Here is a 22,320-nt window from a genome sequence, read left to right as displayed (position 1 = left end):
GTATCGATAGACCAAGATTCATACCAATGTAAAGTATTCATTTCTATGTCATATGCTCATAGAAAAGGATTGACTGTGATCATTAACCATGTGTACCCAATCCCTTTAAATAAAAACAAAAATAAACAATCATTCTGGGAACTGGGGCACAGTTTACTCCAAACTGCTTGCTGCTCTTTGTTGGGCAAAGTATTTTAAGGGTACACAAAGACTTTATGGGAGGTCTTTTTCGACCAAAACACATTAGTCTGCAAAGAATCCACACGTTCCCATCTTCTTTGGGAACAAAAACAGAGCCTCTTTTCCAAGTTAATATATCTTTGGACTCAAATTTTGAAGTCAAAATACCTTTAAAATATATATGTTGATTTAGCATAGCAGTCCCCAGGATCAAATATCTCTCTGTAATCAAAAATTTGGAGAAAACACAATATAATACATAATACATATTCATGTACTTTCCAACTCTTTATGAAACATTATGATTATTTTATCTTTTCTTTAAGAACCTCAGCTTAATATCCTTAATTTCTTTTTTTAAAAAAATCTATGATTCTGTCTATTTTTATCCTCTGTTTTAACTCCATGCACATTAACTTAGTTTATTGTGGCATGTTTACAGCCTTTTTGTTTAAATCTGTCTTTAATCTTTTTCTGATCAGGAATATTTTGTAAAATGCTAACTTGGAAGGTTAGGACTAAGGCTGTGGCTTTGTCTGTTGGCTCCACTCCATCCATCATGGTGGACATAAGGTCACCACCTCTATGAGCCATGCTGAGCCTGCCTAAGCTCCAGTGATGCAGCAGATCTATGTAGCCATTAAGCAACTAGTATCATGTTGCTCACAAATCCCAGTTAAATACTTCCTAGCAAGATCTTCCAAAAGAGTCAGAACTGTTCTTGTTACCAGCATAAACAAGGATTCTCTTAAAGAATCTGCACCACAGCTTACAACCAGCAAACAGAGCCTGTCAAAAAACCCCACAATTACTGAGAAGCTCCAATTGACTCCAGTTTTGAGGTTCTAGAAGTGCTTTATAAACCTTCTTAGGTTTTCTGTGAATGTATGTTGGCAAACATCAAGTGGCATTATGTAAATGGAGACTGCACTTTATTTCTTGGCTGCATAAGCCCTAATGGACACACAAAAATTATATTAATTACAACACTATTTGGACAATGACTCAGACTTATTCCTAGCTAGCTCTTACATCTTAAATTAAACCACATCTATTAATCTATGTATCACCATCAGGCTATAATTTAACAGTAATATTGTGGTATTTTTCTCCTTCAGCACCTACATGGAGAATTTTCCTCACTTTCCAAATTTAATGTTTAACCTATGATCTCTTTTATGCTTAGGAAAAGGCAATAAGGTTGACTTTGTCACTTAAAATAAACAGCAATAATACCAGGTATGCTGACTTTGTATTCTCCATATGTTTCCCCAGATCCTAGATCTCATTCTCATCCCCAGCTCTGCAGCAGGGCAACTATGTCATCTTTCCTTTTCCTACTGCTCCTATCTTCTGTGGATCCCACAGATCTTCCATTCTAAGCTCCTTCAAACAGCATGTTGCTCTATCACAGCCCTTAACTTCAGCAGGTATAATCTGATCATCCAGAGCTATACAGAGAAACTCTGTGTTCAACAGCCAAAAAAAAAACCCCACTATCTGTGGTTAAATCCAACCCTATAGAAAGTGCTAGAAGAAAAACTCCAATCTATGACATTTAACTGCACACATGAAAACACAGAAAACAAATAATCACACACAAGCAATATCAAAGGAAGTTAAGCGCGCTCACACACACACACACACACACACACACACAACTAACACCATATCTACCAGTATCAACAAAAAATGAAAGGAATCAACAATTATTAGTCACTGATATCTATCAATATCAATGATCTCAATTTCCCAATAAAATATGCAGAGTAGAAGGTAGGAGCAACTTTTGACTAAATTCGAGAAATACATCTCAACAACATATATAGCCATTACCTTTAGAGTAGAGGTTTAGGGACAGATATTCCAAAAATCAACCTAAGGAGCAAGCTAGTATAGTCATTTTAATATCTAGCAAAATAAGCTTAAACCTTAAGTAGTAAAAGAGATTATGAAGTACATTACATACTCATCAAATGAAAAATTCACAAGATGACATTTCAATTCTCAATACACATACCCAAAACACAAGATAATCCAAGATTGTGAAAGAAACACTTGGCAATTGAAATCAATATTGACTCTCACAAATGATTGTGAAAGACTTTGATACCCCAATTTCACCAAAGGACAGATTGATGTGGGAAGTCCTTCTGTATACATGTTGCTTTTATTGGTTAATGAATAGAGCTGCTTTGGCCTATGACAGGGCAGAATAGAGCTAGGTGGGAAAGCTAAACTGAATGCTGGCAGAAAATAAGCAGAGTTAGGGAAATGCCATGTAGTTACTGAAGGAGACAGATGCCCAGAAATCTTGCTGGTAAGCCACAAGCCTTGTGGTACAATATAGAATAATAGAAATGGATTAATTTAAGAGTATGAGTTAGTTAATAAGAAGCCTATGCTAATAAGCTAAGCAGTGCTGTAATTAATACAATTTCTGTGTGAATATTCATGTTTGACAATCTGAGTAGTTGGGAAACAAACGAGTAGCCTCTGTCAAAAACAGATCACCCAGATAAATGCTAAACAGAGGTACATTTAGCTAAAGGTCATTATATATCAAATGGATTCAAAAGATATTTACAGACAGTTTACCCAACACAAAGGAATATACCTTTCTGCATCATTTGAGATTTTCCTCAAAATTGAGCATATTCTCAGTCACAAAGAAAGTCTCAACAAATACAAGAAAATTGAAATGACTTTCTTAATTCTATAAGACCACCATTGATTAAACCTGGATATAAACAAAGACAACAAAAATAAAAAGCTCACAAACCTATATTATCTTGTTATCCTATACAGTTGGTAATACTAATTTTCAGAGACTAGAAATTTGTATTATATTGTTAAATGAATAATATAAGTACAATACCATGAATATTAGAAATAATAGAATATTAGAAATGTATGTACAGTAAGTTTTAACAAAATGAACCTCAATTTTGTATCAATATATAAAACCTGTATACATTGTACAAAAATCCAATCCACTGTAAAACATTTAAAACTAATAGTTGCTTTGTAAAAGTAGATTCAATAAACCTATCTTTTTATCTTATGATATTTATATCCACCCTTTTACTTTTCAAAGTAGATTGAATAATCTTTTTTATATTTATGATCTCCCTTCTTTCATTTCAAGACAAGTTCATTTCTATATCCTCCCTATTTTCTTTTCAGAACAGATTCAATAATCTAGTCTTTAATCCTATCATATTTATATCCCATTTTTCTTTTCCTTTCCTCTTATTTTTTTGACTTGTTTTTTCAAGACAAGGTTTCTCAGAAGCTATGGAGCCAATCTTGAAACTTGCTCTGTAAATCAGGATGACTTCAAACTCACTGAGGTCTGCCTGCCCCTGACTCCTAAGTGCTGGGATTATAGGCATGTGCCACCACCACCCGTTTTTTCTCTTTTCGAAATAATATTCTATCTATATCTTCCCTTTTTTATTTTCAGAGTAGATTCAATAATCCACACTTTTATCCTATTGTATCTATGTTACCTCCTTTTTTCTTTCAAAACAGGAACCCTGAATCTAATCTTCTTTGCTTAGTTTTTTCTGACCATTACCAATAATAATTTGTAGCCAACACATTAAACAAAGACAAACCTTCACAATCCATTTTTTTGGGGGAATGTGGGTGTAGTTTTCTAGGCTACTTACTGCTGATTAGAGGCACTGGTAATCTTATGGGGGAGGAAAGAAAATTTAACATTATGGCAAAGTCCTGACTAGTGTATTCTGTGAGGCTGGATTATCTCAACTAGCAGTCATGAAACAGTTCTGGATGTAGAACTCAGAGGAAACTGTGACAGAGGTCCTCTCAAATGTTGAATCATATGGACCATCTGTTTCAATAGAGATTTTTCAGGGACTCTTTCTAGATCAAACCTTATTTTTCTTAACCAATAATAAATCCACAGTCTCATCAACCTGTTGGAGCAAAACTTTTCTAAAGCAACAAATCTTTTACTTAAATTTTGGAGTCAAGACATTTTCAAAATATATAGGTTGGATTAATCAAGTAGCATTTATTTATTTATTTATTTATTTATTTATTTATTTATTTATTTTTTAACAGAACATGCCTCAAGTTTATTTGTAAAAACAGCATAAGGTCCTGAACATCTGCAAATACCGTGTAGGTGTTCACACCAGTCCATCTGTCTTCACACTGGCAGACTGTGACCTTTTTTATGGGGCCTTCACAGGGGCCTGGGCACCTTTGGGAGCCTGAGCTGCAGCTGAAGCCTCTGCCTTGGCTTGAACCTTGGGCTTTGTTTTTTGGAGCCTACGACCCCTGGCCATGTAGCTTCTAATCTGCTTCCCAAGCTTGGGGTGAGCAATTAAAGCCAGACGGGTGAGTTTGCGGGTGGGGCCCTTTGGCACCTTGGGCTTCACCACCTGGGGCTTCACCAGGGCCTTGATGGCTTCTGCACGTGCGCTCATGGCCTTTGCATTATTTGCCTGCATCTTCTTCAGGCCTTTCTTGTTGTGCTTCTTGGCAAAGTGCATGTTCCTCAGGAACTTGGGGTCAACCCTCTTGAGAGATTCGTATCTTTGTGACCGGGGTTTCTTGATGCCGTTTCTGTGCCATTTCCGGGACTGGTTGTGTGTGGTGTGGTTCTTGGACTTGGCCATGGTTGGATGGTAATCGGCGGCTCCCGAAGCGCCTGCGACCGGAAGAGCTCAAGTAGCATTTATAATCAAATATTTTTTTTAATAGCTGTTGTTCCTTCCTCAGTAATCAAACAGTTCAAAGACAACACAACAACGTACAGTATCTAGATCTCTGTGTATTTTTCATCTTTATATGGAAGCTAAGCCATGGTGGATGGGAGCTGGAGGTGCTAGTTTTTCTCCTAAACCCAGATGGCTAGGCTTGGGTTCCAATTCCTAGAGCTGGAATTCCAATCCCAGCTCTGGCCTGGGATGTGGGCTTGGATTTTTTTTTCCATAAAGTTGTGTCCCACACTTGTTGCCAAATAAGGCATGATTAATAAAAACTCAGAAAGAGGAACTGGGGTTCAACCTGAAAGTCAGAACAGTGAAATAGCCAGCCACTGGCTTTTGCCTCTTCCTCAGTCCAAAAATGGCAATCTTTTCTCCAAGAATCTCAGAATGAGATGATATCTGAGAGCTGTCTCTTCCCATTTTATGATCTTTTCTAGTTCTGGGATTAGAGACATGCACTGTGATTAAAAGCATGCACTGCCTGGTTTCTGTGGCAGCTAGTGTGGCTATTGGGATTAAAAGTGTGTGCTACCACTGTCTGGTCTGTAAGGCTGATCAATGGGGATGTTTTACTCTCTGATCTTCAGGGAAGCTTTATTTATTAAAATACAAATAAAATGCCAGTACAGGAAAAACCTTAAAAGTCGATAGTATATTTCCTGACCAACTAAAAGTTGGTGTTGTCGACATCACTAAGTCTATAATCAGGTCATCTGCAGTTATGAAATGGAGCTCAGTATCTCACATGCACATGAACATGTATATGCGTGCACATGCATGTGCACACACATACACCTGTATGCAGTATTCAAAAAAATATTTTACACCTGGTTTATGAGCCAGCCTTCATTATACATAAAATGTTAAGAGCGATACTTGTTGGAAGCCAACTTGGCTCACAGTGTGAGTTGGAGGCTGCCTTTGGATTCACACGCATTCTGTATGTATAAAAGCACAAACAACTTGTTACATGTTCATGCCTGTATTCTAGCAACCATTAATCTGAGGTAGGCATGTACAAACCCATGTATTTAAACTGACCTGCCTGCTCCAAGAGTCTCAGGGCAGCTTGCACTACAGAGTAAATCCTTGTCTCCTAAAACATGAACGAATACTTGAACTAATTGCTAAATAAATTTTGAGGTAAATTTTGAATAGGCCAGAGTGGTAGCTTAGTGTAGAATTACTTACCTCTATTATATATGTATCTCCTCAGAAAACAGGAGAATATAAATAATATTATAAATGAAAGCCTGGAGAATTGGCCACACAGTTAAGAACACTGGACACTCTACCAGATGGCTGGGAGACAAAATAATGAATCATAACTTTGTCTCATTTTAGACCATGGAAATCCATTATCCTTTTTTGACCTCAGCAAGGAGAAGACATACAGGAGGTGCACAGACATACACATTCATACACACACAGGCAAAACATTCATAATACATAAAATGAATAAACCTTTAAAATATTTTATCAATGAAAAGAATTTGTAGGCCTTTAATCACAAGATGGTCCCCGTAGGTTGTGCATGAATAAAATATTGAATAAAATTATCTTTAACCAAATGTAAATATAAACTACATACATAGTTATTAAACTTATGTGGTGATAATTTCATTTATCTCACTTTTTATAATATTTTTTTTTAACTATATGTGTATGTGTCTTTGTGTTGAGAAATGTTTATAGACATGAAGTTTAGATGCTACAGGGTTTGGATCCCCGTGATATAAAGTTTCATGTTACTTTGTTTTCTACAATAGTAATTGAAAGAGCATCCTTTGTTTTAAACACCTGAGCATCTTTCTAGCCCCCAAATATTTATGAATGCAGGTTTAGTCTATGTAGATATGACTGGTCTGGAAGTCACTTTGTAGGTAAATCTGGCCATGAATCCCTAGAGAGCAGTCTGTCCCTGCCTCAGGAGCACTGAAATTAAAAGGGTACAGAGAAACACATGGATAATTATTTTTTTTGATTTTTTTTGTTTGCCTAGAGGAAAGGACAATACAAGTTCTGGTTCTAGTTATGAAAATTATGAGTCACCATCCTTTCACAAATCCCATACTCTTTTTGAAATAGTGCCTCATCTCCTAGCGCTGGATGTCCTGAAACATTGTATTTTGATCAGCCAAGCCTCAAACTTTTTTTTGATTTAAAAATAAGCATTTAAAAAATATATGCATTAATGGAGTACAATTGATCTTTTGATATATGTATCAATTATGCAATGGCTAAGTAACACCAACAAAACAATGCAGACTTACATTAACAGTGGTTTAAAGAAATATCAGATGGTAAATCATAAAACACTTAAATAACAAAACAAACATAAGTATGGGCAAACTTACAGAATGAGCCATAACACAAGGCATAGGTAAAATCATGGAATGGCTTTTAAAGAAAGCTCAGATTCATAAATGTTCTTTATAAAATTTCCCATGGGTCAGAAAGAGAAATCTCAATGAGATTTTTCTTTTTTCCTTTTAGAAATCATATCCTTTATTTTTGAGATTATAATATTCTAACATCATTTCCACCTTCCCTTTCCTCCCTCCAAACCCTTACAGCCATAAAGCAAAGAAGAAGCTATAGTCCAAAAGTATAACGAGGAAATGAAACACTTAACAAGGGGGAGGGAAGAGAATCAAGGAGGTGACTCAGCAAACAAATAAAAATTCCCCTACAACATGGGTACCCAGCAGGGGGGTGACAGGAGCTCAAAGTACCTTTGAGGCTGTAGCAGCTAAGCACAGACTGATGGTCATAGATTCAGGTAGGAACCATAGAGAAGATATAATAGAGGTACCACCACAGTATGGGCCTGAGAATGAGGAAGAAGAAACCACCCATCAGCAAGGCTGTTTTTCTAGGTACTTACTTCATCCTTTTATGTAGTGAGAATTAGCTGTTCACATATCTTATCAGGTCCCTGGCTTATCACACCAGTAGTTACAGAGAAAATGCTGAAGGAGGGAGGTCCTGGGTTCATTATATCACAGTAACTGTTTTTGGTACTCAGCTAGTTGTATTGTCCTGCTGCCCTTCTGGTTTTCAGGCAAATATTTCAATACTGGGTAAAGAAAGAGTAATTAAGAATAGCTGTCCCAGAAAGCTTGGGTTCTGGCTGCATTTCATAACCCTCTTCTCTCTCAAATGCTTGAGCTGTGTCCTGTCCTCATGTCACACACACACACACACACACACACACACACACACACACACACACACGCATCAATTGACAAACATCCAACAAGAACAAGAATAAGAGGTATTGTAGACACTGGGGAGGAAGTATAGGAGGAACCAGAGGGGTCAGAGACAACCAGAGAACATGGCCCACAGAAGAGATCTGTTCTTCTCTACTTCCCAGATGCTTGGATAAAGGATGTGTGTGGCAATGCCTGACTCACCTCCTATTATTGATTTTTTGTTATCTATTCAGTTGAATAAAGTATTATTTTCTGAAACACCACCTTCTGACAGAGATTGAACAGCAACATTATTCTCCTTCCCCATACAATTTAAAAATTGTTTTGAATAAATATTTTTATATATCTCAGGCTGTCTTTAAACCCTCTAGACAGTCAAAAATGACCTTGAGTTTCTGATTCACAAGCCTTAATCACTTGAGTTCTCTGGTAACAGTCATTTTCCAGCATGTTGAGTTCCTGCAATATTGAAGGTTTATGATCCCAGGCCAACACTCCTTCTTAGCTATATCTCTAGAACAACTCTCATCAGAGATTCAGAGAAAAAGCTGGATCTGCATTGAATCTCATCTTACATTCTAAAGGTTTACCTGCATTATCCACAGGATGCAGAAGTTTGAGTGGTTGTTCTTAAAAATGCATACCAATCTTTCTATGATCTGGATCAAAGAAGGTGGAGAATGCTCGATACAGACTCTCTGTGAGAAGAAATAATGAAAAGTCTTTTTAGGTACATATTGAACCATCATTTAAATGTGATATTGAAGTGTGCTTCAAATTACAACTGAATCAATAGAAAATAGTCTTGAAGTAGACCCAGCATAGAAGATATTCCCCGCAAGTATACTGTTAAAGAAGCATATTTGAGTATTGTACACTGACATAATCAGGAACCCCTTGAAAGTTTTCATGCCACAGCATATTGGGGTGATTGAAATGAATATAAGATTGATTCTGTATACACTGGGATTAATTGTATCTTTCCTCAACCAGAGAAAAATGGTTTAAAAAGTCTTCCTAATACATTCGTCCAAGGACACCTTTACCATTGCATATACCAACAAAATGAATAGGTATACCATATTAAGAAAGAAAGGAGTAGAATTGCCCATCAAGTATATTCCTTATGTCTCCAAGCTCAACTGTCTCCAATACATATACATCATGCCAGCATCTTTCACTGACCACTGTAACAGTTGTCCAGGTGATGAACATGGAGAGCTATTTCCCTTATCACAGAAACTTTCTTCTTTCACAGTAGAAATTATTGGGTACCTGATATCTGCAGTCCACTGTAATTTTACAAGGAATACCTTAGCATAATCTTGTAACATGAGAGCCCAAAAGAGGGCTTATAAAGATGAACAAGTAAGTTAGGTAGACTATTTGAGAAAGCTGACATGGTAAAAGGCTGGGTTGGTATGATGTATCTAGTGATGGTGAGCTTCATGTTCCTTTTTAGCAATTCTTTTTAATCTAATGTTGAGTATCAGTAAAGAGAATCTGTGCTCAGATCTTGGAAAACAGGTTCTGGCTTGTCACTAAGTCCCAAACAATTTAAGACTATTTTGAGAATAGTAATGAGATATGGCATGTTCTTCTGTATGCTTCAAATATTTTTTGCTTTTATTACTTGATGGATAAATCTTCGTTGCCCTATTTTAGGACAGACTATAGCTAGATGGGAAAGACAAATTGAATACAAGGAGAAATAAGGCAGAGTTTAGAGACATGCCAGTAGCCATTGGAGGAGTAAGATGCCAGAACATTTCTGGAAAGTCATGGTCCAAGTGGGTGATACACAGATTAATAGAAATGGGTGAAATTAAATGTAAGACTAGCTAGAAATAAGCATGAATCATTGATCAAAAGTTATGATTAATATCAAGCCTTTGAGCAATTATTTTATAAGCAGCTGCGACTGGGAAGGATGCCGAATAGATTCTGTCTACATTTAGTGCCCAACATGGGTCAGGAATTTCCATGTAAGCCCCAAGAAAATGTAAGAAAAAGGGTTCTAGAAGATATAAATGAAGGCAAAAACAGATTCCTAATAGTGTCTCTCATGTGTTCTGTGATACAGAAATGCTGTGGCATTCCAGTTTGAACAAAGCATGACAGATTTCTGCTGCAAGAATTACAGTTACAATATTTATATCTACTTTATATTTTATCATAACTAATGAAAACTATAATTATAACTGTTCCTTAGCTCCTTTAAATACTCTAGAAGTCTTTAAATATAATATTACCTAAGTAAACAGGAATTGCACTGTAAGCAACTTCCAAAGTTCTAGAATTGACAGCGATATCTCACTTCCTGGACAGTCACCCAAAGTTTTGTTGTAATGTTCTGTGCACCCATCTTTAGCCTATTGTCCCCTAGTATTTAGCAGACTTTTTCATGAAGTAGGAAAATTTAAAGACTGTTCCACTTATATTGGCAGTTTGTCAGTCACTTTTTTCTGTGTCCTGCAGAATGTCTGGCAGACTCTTTCATGAAGCAAGAACCCCAAAGAACTGTCTTACCTTCTTTAGATAACATTAGCAGTCATTTTTCTGTGGGTCCTGTAAGTTCAGTCAAGCAGTTTAGGCAAGAGCAGTTTTTTGCCCAAATGGCTAACAAACTCCATGAGGAGCCTCTTCAATGTCCATCATCCTCTTGAAGCAAACTGGTAATTCCAGGTGCAGATGTGTCTCATTTTCATAAAAGTCCCAAGTTTTTAAAATGTTTTAAATACCATATTCTTCAGTCTTTAAAATATCTGAAGAATACCTATTTAATTGAAATATATTTTTTATATATCTAGAAAACCTAAGTAAGACGATGATAAGTTTGACTATTGTAGATTACTATCTATTAGCCTGTATTTTTAATTAGATTTTTAAATGAGTTACACAAACACAATACCCTAATCAAGAGCAGAAATATACATATAACAAAGTTGGTCTTAAATTTGTAATAAACCTAGATCCATACCAATGTTAATCTCTATAGCATATCCTTATTTAAATGTAAGCAAATGTTTATAAGCAATATTTGAGAATTTGGGTAAAGTTCTCTCAAAACTGCTTTTTGCTCTTTGTTGGGTGGAGCAATTTTTGTGGGTGTTTGCAGTAACTTTTTGGTGGAGGGAGGAATTCTTGATCCATTAAACCACATTAGCCTGAAAGGAATTAATAAATTCTCATCTTCTGTGGAAGCAAAATAATTAGGTTCTCTCTGATCCTGTTTAACTGTAAGATATGATTCAATTCTATTTCTTGGTTCCTGAATCCTGTCCCAAGCCTTTAAAGCTGCTGTGGTATATAGGGCAAGGTGTAGTCATCATAAAGAGCTTGATCTTGAGTATCAGAGTAAAGCCTTTCACCTAGAATTTGATCTAGGGAAATCTCAAGTCCTTTTTTTTCCTTGTTGCTCTAAAAGTCTTGCTTGCTCTTTTAAAAGGCACCTCCAATCAATTGCAGTCCACTTTCTAGGACTGCTGACATTAACTGAGCCCAATCTTGAGGTGTGGCTTTGCTATTGAAAGCCCACATTTTGACCATTTTCCTAACAAAGGATGAATGTAGTCCTTAAGCTACAATTGCTTGTTTAATTTCTTTTAGATCAGTCATACCTATGGGCTCTCATTTATATTCCTTGACAACCTTAGGGTACTTGGAGCCAAATACTTTCTCTGATGTTACTACTGGAAAGAGAGGCAGACTCCAGGGAAGCTTTCCTGGAGATTTGTTTGTACCAATGAGGTTAAATTTTGCCTTTTTAATCTTTTGTTCCTGGACATCAAATTCGATAATTCCCTCAATCTTTTCAAATCTGTTTACCACTGCCTTTTATAACATCTGTATCTACTGTCCAGTGTTCTGCTCTAATGCTCTCATTGGGGATTTCAAGGTATGAAGTCTGTCCAGGAGAGATAATGTCTCTTCCTTGGACATAATCTCTATAGCATGCACATTACCTTTCTGGAGAGGCATTCTATCAGTCAATCTGTCCTACCCCTTTGACAGAGTCCTCTTAATACTTAACAGTGCAAATTCTCTCAAATACTGTTTCAGCACCCACTGTCATTGATTGGGTTTTATGTGCCAAATCAGCTGTTTTCTTCTCCAGAGTGCCAAATCTTCCTTTAAATAAATTACTATCAGTCTGTACCAAAAAGCATCTCAGTTGACCGAGTTTTGTTAGTTAAATTGGTTGTATCCTTCTTCAGATTTTTAACCTCTTCCTGAGAAGTGTGGTTTCAGTCTGAAAAGACTGCACCATTTCTAAAATGCCTCATTCTTAGCCTCATTGTTAAACCATATTTTTACAAAAAGCAACCATTGAGTACAAGACTAATCCCTGGAAACAAAAATAGTGATGTAGAAGGGACATCATAGAAGTCTTGTAAAAACTTGCACATGGTGTAAGTAAAGAGGCTATTGAAACCTTGGATGGTTAGATTGTCTGACATAATTGTCCTTTTAAATTAGCAACTTTTTATCTATAATTAGGATATTAAATCTTACCTGTGGTTTAATTAGCTGGATTAGGTGCAATAACTGTAACCTATCAGTACATGTCAGGGGCCACTTACAGAGTTAACCCAGAGGGGCATAGCAGTGCATATGAATTTACCTGTGGCCGGTCTGAAATCTGAGTTTAGAGGAAAATGCTGAAAGATAAATTGCAGACGGTCTGCTCTGTGGATGTCTCTAGAGCAATGGAATAGGCAAGTGCAAACAAATAGTTATAAAGAAGCAGAATAGGTGGTGCAGACCAGTGAAGCTCACGTCTTACCCAAATGTCTGTGGTGTGCCCTGGCAGGAGGAAAACAGCATGTATGGGGTGTTTGGGGACTTGAAGTCAAACCGAGGTGTGTAAAGAGAAAATATAAAGAATTGCAGCTGATCCATAGCAAGAAAGGCCACAGTGTGAGATTCTATATTGAACTGCTGGCTCCACGCACAGGCCACTGTCTGCTGAGGGAGGGCTCATGCCAAGTTGGGCACACTCCAATTTGGCAGTGAGCAGCAGAGCCGGGGGATTTAAAAACCAAATTTTGGGTGCCAATTGATGCCATAAAACAATCCCACACCAGTTCAGAATTAGGATCCTAAAAGGGTTGTTTATTTAAGGGGAAAAACTTACAGGTCATTGTCCTAATCAATAGTCCTCTGGGCGCAAACAGGAACAGAGTCTAGCAGCTGAAAAATGATCCAGAAGTAAGAGAATGGATGCATGGTTCCTTCTGCTTTTTAAACTATAAGAGACCACACCCAAGTGGGCTGATATTGGCTGAAGGAGCAGAATGTGCTCCCAACAGCACACATATACAGCATTCTTCAAAAGGAATAAGTAGGTAGAGACTTAATTGTTGAACAAGACTGCAGATTTTGGCTGGAAGATTTATGCTTACAGAGGGAAGGGTTCAGTGGAAAGGTTTATAAAGAACATCATAGCCAGAGAATCTTCAGGGTCTTGGAGGATGGAAGTGAAGTTCCACACTTGCTTGGTTTTGGCGACTTCAAATCAGTGTCTTGATCAGGTCAATATTGTCTTCATCTCAAACATATACATATGTAAATACTCAGTGTCTTTCTCCCAATATTATTTGGGGCTGCTCCAGTTTCAGAACATAATTGCTTTTACCTCTTCAGCTCAGTTCTACCGTCACTTCAGCTTACAGCTAAATCTTATGTCTTAAAGAAGATGTGATATTACTCATCACTGTCTTCTGAGGAGGATGAGATTAGGAGGTCCTCATACAGGACACTCCTTGTGGCATTAGAGCCAAGGATAAAAGAGTCCTTTAAATTAAGGTTGCTCTGAGAAACAGATTCAGTCTTTGTAGGAGATTTAGACATGAGGAACAATTTGGTCCCAAAGCCTGGCTGTTCTTTGTCTGTTTTCAAGCTAATAGGTATTTTGTGTTTGCCTGAATGTGTGTATTGGGAGACAGTTGTGTCTTTGGTAGGACTTGAATAAGAAGGGCAGTGCAGAGTCTGTCTGTGGACACTGGCCTTCAATGCTTGTTTGTTTGGGTTTATCTTTGGTGATTGTTGAATATGACATCCATTTGTTGTGAGAGAAACTTGAGAAACCTGTGCAGTTTCCCACTCAGGTACATGAGATGTCAGTGTGGGATTCAGACTAGAGCTGATTCGAGGTTTCTTTTTTGGATGCTGGATGCTACCTTTGGGCTCCTGGCCACTCTTTGGTCTCATAGATTGTACACTGGGCTGTGATTCCACACCAGGATGCTTCATACCTCTCTGGACTTTAGTGTCGTGGATCAAAAGAGGTGTTTTTGTGTCAGGTTGAAGAGCACACTTCAAGGAAACAACAGATCCATGGGATATTTTCTTGGAGCTAGGATCAGAATCCTGCAAGTTCCTCAAATTGGGCTTTTGAGTGTCTGAGAAGCCCATATCATGTGATTCTACTGATCTATAAGTTCTCATTTCTGGTGCTTTGTTGTAAGAATACGAGGAGGGGGTTGCTCTCATATCAGGTGTCTTGACTGGCATGGGACCCGTGGAGACAGGACCTAATGAAGTTTTCTTCTTGGTTATGTTAAGCATTGGTCTGGTAGGTTTCTGTGGAGAAAAAAATGAAGATTACCTACCTTGAAGTCAAAGTTACCCACCTATGTAAAGAGCTGGCTATTTCAACTTATCTACATAGAAATTATGTGGAGTACATAAGTAAGTTACACAACTTACTTATGCATGGGAAGGATCATTACGAAATAATATGAGGACCAGGGAGAGAATTGATGGGGGGGATATTTATTTAGCATACAGGTTATATAAGGGAACATGTAATAGTAATATTCAAGACACTGTCCTAAGGACAATACAGAACTAAATGTAACAAGCAGGTCAGGATGAATGGATAGGAAAGAACAATGAACAAAAAAACAAACATTCGTCCTAAACCTAGCAAAACCTTGGCTATACAAACAAAAAGAGTTAGGGCACCGATTTATAATCCACAGGGATAAAAATAAAAAAAGCCCTTTAAATGCCCACAATACTTCTGGATCAGAAGACTAGTGAAAACACAACATCAACCTGGGACTCAGGATATAGAGAAGTAGATAAGAACACTTATTGCATTAATTAGTTCCCTGGATCCATCAAGTGACTCACATGGGTCTGTAATTTCTTCGAAATACAATATGTTGTTCTGACCTCTGACACTAGGTATATGCACACATACATATATAGCTACAGGCAAAACACTCATGCATAGTAAATGAAATGAATCTAAAAATTCAAACACAACTTGATATTAGAGTGATATTTTTATCTAGGAGACATCACTCTGAGTCTATCAATTAAGAAGGGAGTGCCATCAAGTTCTCTGGTTTAGACCAAATGAACAAAGCACACCCTCAGTTGCACTCATTTTGGCTGACATGCATCCCTTCATCAGCAGATTGGCAGATTCTGGAGAAAAATGAAAGACACCAGCCTGGTGGAGGATCATTCAGCATGATGTGAAATCTTCCACAATGTTTGTTGGCCAGGACAAAAATGGAACTACATATTCAAATAAAACTATACAAAGCCATATATGGTGTTTCAAACCTGTGATCTAAGAATATGTAAAAGCAAAGGAGGATGATATCAATTTCCAGACAATACTGAGTTACATGCCTTCTGGAAAACAAATTAAAACACACTAGGAATTGATGTGGGAGTGTCATATATCAATCTTTTGATTTCATTGGTTAAAAGAAACTGCTTGGCCTGATAGGTTAGATCATAGGTGGATGGAGTAAACAGAACAGAATGCTGGGAAGAAGGTAGGTTAGGCAGACACCATGCCACTCCTCTCCAGGGCAGATGCGATGAAGCTCTGATCCAAGATGGACATAGGCTAGAATCTTCCTGGTAAGTTACCACTTCGTGGTGCTACACACATTAATAGAAAGGGTTAATCAAGATGTGAGAATTAGCAAAGAAGAGGCTGGATATAATGGGCCAGGCAGTGTTTAAATGAATACAGTTTGTGTGTTATTATTTCAGGGTATAAGCTAGCCAGGTGGCCAGGAGCTGGGTGGCAGGAATGCAGTCTGCAGCTCCCACAACAAGGAATGGCTTTATACACCTGAAATCTTGCTATGTGGGAGACTAGGCTAGAAGAATCTTAAATGAAAGCCAATCTTAGCCAAGAGCATAGGCTAAATAAGTCCCTGTTTCCAAAAAGAAAAAAAGAATGGAAAGATGGGAGAATTAAGGGTAAGTGAAGAAGAATAGGGAGCTGATAGTGGTAACAGAAAGGATAAAGATAAGGAAAAAGAAGAGAACATAAAAATCAGAGGGTATAAGAAGATGAAAGGAAATAAAAGAGAAATAACAGAGGGGAAGGAAACTAAAGGGAAGAAGAAAATAAGATAAATACTGAAGTAAATGAGAAGAACAGGAAAGCAGAAGCTTATAAAGAAGTGCAATAAGCTTGCCTAGGTTTTCCTATAATACCCACAACAGGAATCCAACAGAGCAGCATACATGGGAGTCACTACACAACTGGAAAGCAAGTGAAACTTACCCTCACAAGGAAACAAGATTCCTTTGGTTCTTCTGAGCAACTCTTCTTTAAAGAGCTTTTGGGAAATCTCTGTGACACAGTTTTCTTTGAAACCACTTCTTGCCTGTAGAGCACATTACATTAAGTGTTGGAATTAGTAGGACCTCTGTGTTCAAAACAGTAAAATCAATCACTATCTTGAAAAATTAATTCCAGCCTTTGTATGGGCTGAGGAGGCATTGAAGCCACAGTGATATTTTCTGATGTGATCTAGAACCATGTTTTACCTCAGAATCTGGAAACACACCTGAAACCTTACACACACACACACACACACACACACACACACACACACACACACACAGAGGCATTAGTATTGAATGTGTCTTTATATTAAAATCAAACAGGGTATCCTGTAACTCAGGCTAGTCTCTAAATAATAAGATAACAGAGGAAGACCATGAGCTTCTGATCCACTGTTATCCACCTCCTATCTGCTGGATTTCTAGGCTTTCACCAACGTGTTGATATGGTTGTGGAGATAGAACCCAGAAAAGTATACATGGTTGACAAGTACACAAGTCACTGATCAAGAACCCAGCCTAAGACTGCATGAATACATTGGACTCTGTTGCTGTTCTGTCTATGTGGCTAGCATCCCCAGCTCTTCCTCTCCCTCTTCTCTGGTGATTCTTAACCATAAATGAGTTGAGTACATTGTTGTCTGTTGAAAATTCAGGCTTTTTTTGACTGTGTCCTGAGATGGCTGCATACAATGTTCTCAAGTTCCCATGTTCATGGATCATTCTGGATCACCCCATGCTTACCTTTGTTCTTCTTTCTTCTCTCTCTCAGTCATTTTAAACATTCCTGGAGTCTGGAACAACTGGGCATTACTTGTTTTTAGATTCTCCTTCCCCTTGTTTGAGCCCAGAGGTTGGACAGGGAGGGCTTCTTGCCAACGTTTCATGGGACACAGCCTGCTCCTTGCTTTGTGTCCAAAGGCTCCACAATTCTTGCATTTTACCTGTGTGGATATTGGAATGAACACAGAGTAAGTTCCAATCCAACATAAGTATTAAAGTCCCACAGAATTATTTTTAGGTGAGATTCAACCTATCTTGTAGGATAAACTCTAGAGTCATAGTCCATTATCAGCCAAGAAACACAGGATTCTACAGTCATTCACCTGGCCCACTTTACAGAGCACTACAGAGATAAAGGAATTTGTGTCTAAAGGATTACAGTGCAGAAAGTAGTGTGACTCAGAATTTTGAACCCAAAACTCAGGATGATATAGGAGGAGGAACACGAGTTCCAAAAAAAACAACCTTGTCTATACAGATAGTTCCAAATAACCTTTGGAAAACTGTTGACATGTGGTCTAAAAGTAAAAAGTATAATGAAGGCTGCAAATACAGCTCAAGTGTAGATCACATGGATAAAATCCTCCAATGAGGAAATGGTTTTGTGGTAGAATGCAGCCCAGGAATATGCCAGTGAATTCTAGGTGGTACCTAAGCAACACACATTGCTTAGCATGTATGTGCTAAATTCCAAGCTAACTTTGCAATGAGTGGATACCCAAATATATGTGATTCAATAAACTGAAAATGGTGAATTGGGCAAATACCAGGCTGCTCATACCAGTGCATGTGTACAAGGTGGCCCCTTAGATGCTCTCAGTGAGCTGGTAATTTGACAGAGGATTACTCAGATTAGATGGTTTTGTATAAAAGAACGTGAGTTACAGAAACCCAGTCCCCATGGTTAAATCCACTTCCTAGAGTACACATAGAATCCCAGTTCTCAGAAGTTTCAGGTATCCTGACCTTTGTTTCTTCCTCTTCTTTTGGGGGATTTCTTGGACTCATTGCTTTAAAACAGTTTTTCTTCTGTGTCTTGTCACCAGTGGGTCTCTGAGAAGGAGGTTGTATGCAATTACTTGCTATCTGCTTCATGACATTTGGCTTCTTGACAACGTTTGTCATTAATTGATTATTGCACTTCCTAGTAAGAAAAAAAGAAGTTTTGCTGACAGGCATTTTCTGTCCCTACCTTAGGAGGCAGAGAGAGAAAGATTTGCTGACCAGAGTCACATACCAGTGGAAAACTCAGAGCTTATGTTCCATGCTTTTACCTTCTCCCTGGACCTCATGCCTAGAGAACTGGTAGCTTTCTGAGGAAACACCCACCACCTGGCTAATCAAGACTGAAATGAGATATGTAGGATTGGATAAAAGAACCCTGGCTTCTGAAAATTTCCAAGATTTCCTCAGCAACTTAATACTTTTATTTATTTCCTGCTTCATATTCTTTCTAATTTATTTTTTACTTTTAGTTTTAAGAGTTTATTTTTTAATTTAATTTTTTTATTGATAAAAGAAGAATAAAGAAAAAAAACCAAATTTCCACCTCCTCCCAGCCTCCCCTTTCCCTCCCCCTCCTCCCACTCTTCTCCCCCTCCTCCCACTCTTCTCCCCCTCCTCCCACCCCTCTCCCCTTCCCCCCACTCGTCTCCCCCTCCCTCTCCAGTCCAAAGAGCAGTCAGGGTTCCCTGCCCTGTGGTAAGTCCTAGGTCCTCCCCCCTCCGTCCATATCTAGGAAGGTGAACATCCAAACTGGCTAGGCTCCCACCAAGCCAGCAGATTGCGTAGGATCAAAACTGTGTGCCATTGTCCTTGGCGTCTCATCAGCCCTCATTGTTCGTCATGATCAGAGAGTTCAGTTTTATCCCATGCTTTTTTTGGTAATAGTCCAGCTGGCCTTGGTGAGCTCCCAGTAGATCAGCTCCACTGTCTCAGTGGAGTGTTTTGACTCTCCCTGTGATTTTGCAACATGTTTTTGCCTATTGCCTAAAGAGACCAGAAGTGGGTGTCTGATTCCCCTGGAAGAGGAATTACAAGTGCTTGTGAGACTCTATAGAGTCAGTAAAGCAAACCCAGGCACTCTACAAGAGCTGCCTGTGCTTTTAACCACTTAATCATTTCTCTAGACCCTGTTAATTTCTAGGCTAGGTTGCATTTAGGTCCAACTCACCTCTAATTTAGGTTGCAGCTAAGAAGGACCCAATTCCATCTCCTTCTGATTCCTATAAACTAGGGTTAAAGCCATATACCACCATTTCACCTTCTAGGTAGATATTGCTAAGATTATTTCTCAAATAAATAAAAATACAACAAAATTTTAACATTTTCAGCATATTTCCTGAAAATTATTTTCTGTTTGGTTTTTATGTACAAAATCAACAATAGACTTTCACCAGGAATTATAAACTTATGATGTTTACCCAATAAATTCAGCTACACTTCTTAATCAGTAACTCATGTTCATATACCTATTTTAATAATGACTTGTTCACAAGCCCACTCCTGGCAAACCAAGCTGAGATGACGATGCAAGCTAATGGGCCATGAAAGTTCATGCCATTTAATTCACAAATCTGTGCACATATGAAGATATGCCAGATGGTACAGACCTGTAATCCCATCTATTAGAGACTGCATCAATATAATTTCAAGGCTGAGGCCTTTCTTGACTGTAGAGATAGATAAATTCAGTAACAGTCTCAAAATTAAGTAAAGATAATTTTGGCCTGTGTCAGGATGTTGCTCAAGCTTAGAATATTTCCTAATACAAAAATGCCCTAGTTTAATCTATGATTTAAGAAAACAAAAACAATCATCAATAAGGCATATATAAGGCAAAAAATATGGCCCACAGATATACCCAAGTCAAGTCAGTTCCTACCTTGCTCCTTGGTCTCCTCGTTTTTGTGGGGCTGAATTTGGTTGGTATGCTGCAGGCTGACTCTTTTTATTAGAGACACAGCGGGCTGTTGGGTCCTCTCCAGGTAGCAGAGGGTATTTAAACAAAACCTCCACAGAGGCAACAACTTCCCATTTTTCTGTCATCATATCAATCTGAGGACCAAAAGAGAAAGTTACTTAATATTACATGGTAGGGAATCAGCCTTTCATGGAAGACATAAACAGATTCCCTGTTCCTTCTATCTTCAGGACCATCAGTCTGAAATCCCTTTCACCACAGATGACTGGAACTTTGAAAGTAAATTCCTCTTGATAAGGGAGAGTAAAAAGTGAGTTTTGAGGGAGTGGAAATGTTCCCTTGAGGAACAGCACTGTTGCAGGTGTCTTGCCTCTTTTATCCCCTAAATTTGTAGCTTATGTATCAAGTGCTGTGTTCCCAAGAAAACAATTTATAAATACTTAGTATCAATAATCCCCAGGCCATAAGATATGAAGTTGCTTCAAGTGGATCATACATTCCTCTCCACCTCACTCCATGTACCTTTTCTTTACCCAATGTCGCAGATACTTACATCTCTCTGAGGGATCCCAAACTGCCTTAAGATCTTCTTGCCTTCTTCAATTGAGAGTGTGTTGGGATCCATCAGTGCTGGACCCTTCTAGGGATTCTGCTTCCCTCTAGAGGTTAGAAAACAAATCATGAAGTTCTGTCAGTGGGAGACATCCAACTAGCTTCATTCACTAGCTGTGTTACTCATCCCTCTACGAAGACTGACTATGTTTCCTACATGGCACTAATGTGAGTGAGAGATAAGGAGTTAAAAAAGACAAAGTTTGTGCACTAGCCTCAGCACTGCTTGAGAACCTGAGATGCAGACAGCTTAACCATGGACCCTCAGATATTACCATATGAGACTCTGAAAAGCTAACCATATTTTATTTGGCTTCGAAGAAATTCCGTATGTACAGAGCCCCCAGCTTATTAGACTGAACCTATGATTTTTTCAGCTAGACGCCTATGTTAAAACAAAAGCAATATAGAGAAACTTTTGAGTTTGGAATCTGAATTTTTTGGTTTTAATGAGTCTGTACACAATAGGCTCTGATATTTGAGCACTTGTCCCTTAGTGACTGATATTATTTTAAGAGGGTTTGAGGGTTTGCTCTTGCTAGAGGAAATAAACTTTTTCTTATAAACTTTTACAAAAAGTTTAAATTAGTCTTTGTGTTAACAAAGCTAGAGACTGCTAACCAGAGTTTGCTCCACTCCTAAGTTGTCTGCTGAAAATTTCTTTGGCATTTTCATTTGTTCCTGTAGGAATTTACCAAGCTTCAAATTTTGAACAGGAAAATTTCCTACTGTCTCTCATGGTTGCAGGAAAGACCACTGTGAAAGCCAGGACTCTTTGGCTACTGATTGACTCAGGCTGAGAAGGGTGCTCAAACACCAGACTTTATACTGCTCCACAATCGAAATACTTGCAGTGACTCAATACAATGCAACCATGTGTGTATAATAAGAGTTTTAATTAGTATTAATAATAAAAAGCCAGAGTCAGATATTGGAGCAAATGCTGAAACAGCAGAGAAGTAAAGAAGCTAGCCACTAGAGAGACCCTTTACCTTCTGAATTCGCAGACCGAAGTGGGGAAGAACACAGTCCCACAAATTCTCACCCTGAATGCAATGAGTTCCAGTCTTAAATACCCTCTCTCTGCCCCACCTTATCCTATCCTGACTCCACCTCCTTAATGCTGGGATTAAAGGTGTGTAACTCCCAAATACTGGGATTAAAGGTGTGAGCCAACACTTCCTGGCTCTGAGATTGAATTTGTAGATCGAAGTTTCTGTCCCACTGGGTCCTGCAACCATTCAGTCAAAAA

The 22,320-nt window shown here is 38.2% G+C and overlaps 1 protein-coding gene across 1 annotated transcript in view; it reads right to left on the bottom strand.

Annotated features, from left to right (window-relative positions):
* LOC142832944 (uncharacterized) overlaps positions 1-22,320 on the bottom strand; it is a 776,034-nt gene that overhangs the window by 42,592 nt on the left and 711,122 nt on the right. The window lies entirely within an intron of this gene.

Source organism: Microtus pennsylvanicus, chromosome 1 (assembly GCF_037038515.1).
Source record: "Microtus pennsylvanicus isolate mMicPen1 chromosome 1, mMicPen1.hap1, whole genome shotgun sequence".
NCBI lineage: Eukaryota > Metazoa > Chordata > Mammalia > Rodentia > Cricetidae > Microtus > Microtus pennsylvanicus.
Note: the sequence above shows the minus strand (reverse complement) of the source record. Positions and strands in the feature narration are given on the sequence as shown.